Source organism: Caretta caretta, chromosome 23 (genome assembly GCF_965140235.1).
Source record: "Caretta caretta isolate rCarCar2 chromosome 23, rCarCar1.hap1, whole genome shotgun sequence".
Lineage (NCBI taxonomy): Eukaryota > Metazoa > Chordata > Testudines > Cheloniidae > Caretta > Caretta caretta.
In genome coordinates, this window is record NC_134228.1 from 11616025 (window position 1) to 11621065 (window position 5041).

General features: G+C 51.7%; 1 long non-coding RNA gene across 1 annotated transcript; it reads left to right on the top strand.

Annotated features, from left to right (window-relative positions):
* Positions 1–201: 201 nt before the first annotated feature.
* LOC125627958 (uncharacterized) lies at positions 202–2393 on the top strand. The gene is made up of 2 exons (XR_012665839.1): positions 202–1247; positions 1836–2393. It is a non-coding gene; the product is annotated as an uncharacterized LOC125627958 (long non-coding RNA).
* Positions 2394–5041: the final 2648 nt, after the last annotated feature.

Consider the following 5041-nt stretch of genomic DNA (forward strand, 5'->3'; position numbering starts at 1 on the left):
CTGGGAATTTACATTGGCATAGCTGTGCCTCTCAAAATCCACGCCCCCTGGGAGACGTGGCTAGACTGACCTAACCACCCTCTGTGTAGTCAGCGCTACGTCAGTGGGAGAATTCTTCCGTCAACCTCGCTACCGCCTCCTGGGGAGGTGCCTTATCTACTATGCCAATGGCAGCACCCCTCCTGTCAGCAAGGTAGAGTCTACTTCAGCCCTGCAGCTGCACTGTTTCAAAATGTAGACCTGCCCTACAGATGTGAATTAGAAGTGGATTAGCTAAACTGCATTAAAGCCCTGTGTGGACACTCTCAGCCCTGGTCTACACTAGGACTTTAGGTCGAATTTAGCAGCGTTAAATCGATTTAAACCTGCACCCGTCCACACGATGAAGCCCTTTATTTCGACTTAAAGGGCTCTTAAAATCGATTTCCTTACTCCACCCCTGACAAGTGGATTAGCGCTTAAATCGACATTGCTGGCTCGAATTTGGGGTACTGTGGACACAATTCGATGGTATTGGCCTCCGGGAGCTATCCCAGAGTGCTCCATTATGACCGCTCTGGACAGCACTCTCAACTCAGATGCACTGGCCAGGTAGACAGGAAAAGAACCGCGAACTTTTGAATCTCATTTCCTGTTTGGCCAGCGTGGCAAGCTGCAGGTGACCATGCAGAGCTCATCAGCACAGGTGACCATGATGGAGTCCCAGAATCGCAAAAGAGCTCCAGCATGGACCGAACGGGAGGTACGGGATCTGATCGCTGTTTGGGGAGAGGAATCCGTGCTATCAGAACTCCGTTCCAGTTTTCGAAATGCCAAAACCTTTGTCAAAATCTCCCAGGGCATGAAGGACAGAGGCCATAACAGGGACCCGAAGCAGTGCCGCATGAAACTGAAGGAGCTGAGGCAAGCCTACCAGAAAACCAGAGAGGCGAACAGCCGCTCTGGGTGAGAGCCCCAAACATGCCGCTTCTATGATGAGCTGCATGCCATTTTAGGGGGTTCAGCCACCACTACCCCAGCCGTGTTGTTTGACTCCTTCAATGGAGATGGAGGCAATACGGAAGTAGGTTTTGGGGACGAAGAAGATGATGATGAGGAGGAGGTTGTAGATAGCTCACAGCAAGCAAGCGGAGAAATCGGTTTTCCCGACAGCCAGGAACTGTTTCTCACCCTAGACCTGGAGCCAGCACCCCCTGAACCCACCCAAGGCTGCCTCCTGGACCCAGCAGGCGGAGAAGGGACCTCTGGTGAGTGTACCTTTTAAAATGCTATACATGGTTTAAAAGCAAGCATGTGAAAGGATTACTTTGCCCTGGCATTTGCGGTTCTCCTAGATGTAGTCCTAAAGCCTTTGCAAAAGGTTTCTGGGGAGGGCAGCCTTATTTCATCCTTCATGGTAGGACACTTTACCACTCCAGGCCAGTAACACGTACTCGGGAATCACTGTAGAACAAAGCATTGCAGTGTATGTTTGCTGGCATTCAACCAAAATCCGTTCTTTATCTCTCTGTGTTATCCTCAGGAGAGTGAGATATAATTCATGATCACCTGGTTGAAATAGAGTGCTTTTCTTCAGGGGACACTCAGAGGAGCCCATTCCTGCTGGGCTGTTTGCCTGTGGCTAAACAGAAATGTTCCCCGCTGTTAGCCACAGGGAGGGGAGAAGGTTGAGGGGGTAGTCACGCGGTGGGAGGAGGCAAAATGCGACCTTGTAACGAAAGCACATGTGCTATGTATGTAATGTTAACAGCAAGGTTTACCCTGAAAGAGTGTAGCGACTGTTTTATAAAATGTGTCTTTTTAAATACCGCTGTCCCTTTTTTTTTCTCCACCAGCTGCATGTGTTTCAATGATCACAGGATCTTCTCCTTCCCAGAGGCTAGTGAAGCTTAGAAAGAAAAAAAAACGCACTCGCGATGAAATGTTCTCCGAGCTCATGCTGTCCTCCCACACTGACAGAGCACAGATGAATGCGTGGAGGCAAATAATGTCAGAGTGCAGGAAAGCACAAAATGACCGGGAGGAGAGGTGGAGGGCTGAAGAGAGTAAGTGGCGGGCTGAAGAGAGTAAGTGGCGGGCTGAAGACAGGGCTGAAGCTCAAATGTGGCGGCAGCATGATGAGAGGAGGCAGGATTCAATGCTGAGGCTGCTGCAGGACCAAACCAGTATGCTCCAGTGTATGGTTGAGCTGCAGCAAAGGCAGCTGGAGCACAGACTGCCACTGCTGCCCCTCTGTAACCAACCGCCCTCCTCCCCAATTTCCATAGTCTCCACACCCAGACGCCCAAGAACGCGGTGGGGGGCCTCCGGCCAACCAGCCACTCCACCACAGAGGATTGCCCAAAAAAAAGAAGGCTGTCATTCAATAAATTTTAAAGTTGTAAACTTTTAAAGTGCTGTGCTTAAAGTGCTGTGTGGCATTTTCCTTCCCTCCTCCACCACCCCTCCTGGGGTACCTTGGTAGTCATCTCCCTGTTTGTGTGATGAATGAATAACGAATGCATGACTGTGAAGCAGCAATGACTTTATTGCCTCTGCAAGCAATGATTAAAGGGAGGAGGGGAGGGTGATTAGCTTACAGGGAAGTAGAGTGAACCAAGGGGCGGGGGGTTTCATCAAGGAGAAACAAACAGAACTTTCACACCGTAGCCTGGCCAGTCATGAAACTGGTTTTCAAAGCTTCTCTGATGCGTACCGCGCCCTCCTGTGCTCTTCTAACCGCCCTGGTGTCTGGCTGCGCGTAACCAGCAGCTAGGCGATTTGCCTCAACCTCCCACCCCACCATAAACGTCTCCCCCTTACTCTCACAGACATTGTGGAGCACACAGCAAGCAGTAATAACAGTGGGAATATTGGTTTCGCTGAGGTCTAAGCGAGTCAGTAAACTGCACCAGCGCGCCTTTAAACGTCCAAATGCACATTCTACCACCATTCTGCACTTGCTCAGCCTGTAGTTGAACAGCTCCTGACTACTGTCCAGGCTGCCTGTGTACGGCTTCATGAGCCATGGCATTAAGGGGTAGGCTGGGTCCCCAAGGATACATATAGGCATTTCAACATCCCCAACAGTTATTTTCTGGTCTGGGAATAAAGTCCCTTCCTGCAGCTTTTGAAACAGACCAGAGTTCCTGAAGATGCGAGCATCATGCACCTTTCCCGGCCATCCCACGTTGATGTTGGTGAAACGTCCCTTGTGATCCACCAGAGCTTGCAGCACTATCGAAAAGTACCCCTTGCGGTTTACGTACTCGGCGGCTTGGTGCTCCGGTGCCAAGATAGGGATATGGGTTCCGTCTATAGCCCCACCACAGTTAGGGAATCCCATTGCAGCAAAGCCATCCACTATGACCTGCACATTTCCCAGGGTCACTACCCTTGATATCAGCAGATCTTTGATTGCGTGGGCTACTTGCATCACAGCAGCCCCCACAGTAGATTTGCCCACTCCAAATTGATTCCCAACTGACCGGTAGCTGTCTGGTGTTGCAAGCTTCCACAGGGCTATCGCCACTCGCTTCTCAACTGTGATGGCTGCTCTCATCTTGGTATTCATGCGCTTCAGGGCAGGGGAAAGCAAGTCACAAAGTTCCATGAAAGTGCCCCTACGCATGCGAAAGTTTCGCAGCCACTGGGAATCGTCCCAGACCTGCAACACTATGCGGTCCCACCAGTCTGTGCTTGTTTCCCGAGCCCAGAATCGGCGTTCCACAGCATGAACCTGCCCCATTAGCACCATGATGCATGCATTGGCAGGGCCCATGCTTTCAGAGAAATCTGTGTCCATGTCCTGATCACTCATGGGACCGCGCTGACGTCGCCTCCTCGCCCGGTATCGCGTTGCCATGTTCTGGTGCTGCATATACTGCTAGATAATGCGTGTGGTGGTTAATGTGCTCCTAATTGCCAAAGTGAGCTGAGCGGCCTCCATGCTTGCCTTGGTATGGCGTCCGCACAGAAAAAAGGCGCGGAACGATTGTCTGCCGTTGCTCTGACGGAGGGAGGGGCGACTGACGACACGGCTTACAGGGTTGGCTTCAGGGAGCTAAAATCAACAAAGGGTGTGCCTGTACATCAAGGAGTATTTCAGGCAGGACTGCACGGAGGGTTCCAATAAGAAATGGTGCACCTAAGTTATCGTTGTTATTGGAACAAGGAGGTTAGCCTGGCCTCTGATTGATACATGGCTAGATTTACCTCGCTGCACCTTCTCTGTGAGTGACTGCAGTGTGATCTAGACAGGGGAGGAGGCAAATGAGTACAAAACAAATCTGGTCTATTTCTTGTTCTGACCCACTCCATCTATCTTTTACATCTTTGGCTGGCAGCAGACGGTGCAGAAGGACTGCATGCCATCCACATCTCATGTCTGCTCGGCAGAAGATGGTACAGTACGATTGCTAGCCATCTTCATCTCTTGCCTGCCTGGCATAAGATGGTACAATACGACTGCTAGCAATCCTCATCTCTTGCCTGCCTGGCAGAAGATGGTACAGTACGACTGCTAGCAGTCCGTATCGCCTGCCCGCTCACCATAAGACGGTTCAATAGGACTGACTGCAGGACTAAAGAGAATGACCTGCTCAAGTCACTCCAAATTTAGTCCCTGCGCCCATGTCTGCCCAGGCGCTCCCAGCCGACGTGGCCAGGAGCACCTCGGACACGACGAGGACGACTACCAATCGTATTGCACCGTCTGCTGCCAGAAGGCAATGGGTTGCTGCGACTGTGCAGCAAAGCCGTACCGCGTCTGCCAGCACCCAGGAGACATAGGGTGACGGTTACCTGAGCTGGCTCCATGCTTGCCGTGGTATGGCGTCTGCACAGGTAACTCAGGAAAAAAGGCGCAAAATGATTGTCTGCCTTTGCTTTCACGGAGGGAGGGAGGGAACGGGGGCCTGACGACACGTACCCAGAACCACCCGCGACAATGTTTTAGCCCCATCAGAGTGCTCCATTGTGACTGCTCCGGACAGCACTCTCAGATGCCCGATTGTTTGCCATTGCTCTGACGCTGGGAGGGGCGCTTACAGGGTTGGCTTCA